General features: G+C 43.5%; 1 non-coding gene across 1 annotated transcript; it reads right to left on the bottom strand.

Annotated features, from left to right (window-relative positions):
• Positions 1–467: 467 nt before the first annotated feature.
• On the bottom strand, positions 468–540 carry Trnak-cuu (transfer RNA lysine (anticodon CUU)). The gene has a single exon. It is a non-coding gene; the product is annotated as a tRNA-Lys (tRNA).
• Between the last annotated feature and the right edge of the window lie 699 nt (positions 541–1,239).

The following is a 1,239-nucleotide window of genomic DNA, read 5'->3' as shown; positions in this document are numbered from 1 at the left end:
GAGCGGGGGGGGGGGGGGGGGGGGGGGGGGGGGGGGGACTGGAGAGATGGCACAGTGGTTAAGAGCATTGCCTGCTGATGGGGGAGAGTCTTCTGTTTTGTGTTAATTTCATTGGTTAAATAAAGAGACTGCTCTGGCCCTTTAATAGGACAGAAAATTAGGTAGGTGGAGTAAACAGAACAGAATGCTAGGAGAAAGAAGCTGAGTCAGTGAGTCACCATGATTCTCCCACTCCAGTCAGATGCAGGTTAAGATATTCCCTGGTAAGGCAGCTTGTGGACTACACAGATTATGAGAAATGGGTTAGGCCAATATGTAAGAGCTAGCCAATAAGAGGCTGGAACTAATGGGCCAGGCAGTGTTTAAAAGAATACAGTTTCCATGTAATTATTTCGGGGCATAAGCTAGCCATGCAGATGGCCGGGTGCCGGGGACGCAGCCCACAGCTCCCTATCTCAACAGAGTGGCGCCCAACGTGGGGCTCGAACCCAGGACCCTGAGATTAAGAGTCTCATGCTCTACCGACTGAGCTAGCTGGGCTACGTGCTTGAGTTGGGGGCAAAATAGCCCGACATTACTTCACTCAAATGCCAACTGAGATGACCCTGGCACACAGATTATACCATGAAAAACCTAATTAACGATGCCCCCATTCAGCAGGAAGCAGTTTGGAGAGAAAAAACTGCGCCCATGTCCCCAAATATTGTTTATAAATGTTCTTTTACATTTAAAGGGGATATGATATAGCTATGAATAATTTACATTGGTATGGATTTTAAAGTCAATCTTGTTATATGTATATGTATTTCTGATCTTGATTAAGGTATTGTGATTGTGTAGTTCATTTAAAATGTAATGTATAATAGGAAATATAGGTTGCTAATGGATAATCATCGATAATAGTAAAGCTTGTAGTCATGTTAGTTAGATTTTCTAGATCTATAGAGATACGTTTCAGTTATATAGGCATTCTTCATATCTTTCAAAGACTGCAGAATATGGCATTTAATGTTTTAATAACTTGGGGTTTTTCATGACAATGAGACATGTCTGCTCCTGGCAGCACCTCTACTTCGAGAGGAAGATGGGCATCGAAGAGGATCCTTATGGAGTTGGATAGTCATTTGGGCAAGAAACTGCTCTTGCCTGGACTGTTGCATAAACTGGACACAAAGAACCCACAGAGAAGGGACTGCTGAACTTGCTTAAAGGTGAGATGATTCTTCAGGGTTCCTGATT

This window comes from Alexandromys fortis, unplaced genomic scaffold (assembly GCF_014885135.2).
Source record: "Alexandromys fortis isolate MF-2015 unplaced genomic scaffold, M_Fortis_MF-2015_v1.1 scaffold_44, whole genome shotgun sequence".
Classification (NCBI taxonomy): domain Eukaryota; kingdom Metazoa; phylum Chordata; class Mammalia; order Rodentia; family Cricetidae; genus Alexandromys; species Alexandromys fortis.
The sequence above is the reverse complement of the archived record's forward strand: the minus strand, read 5'-3'. Positions and strand labels throughout refer to the sequence as shown.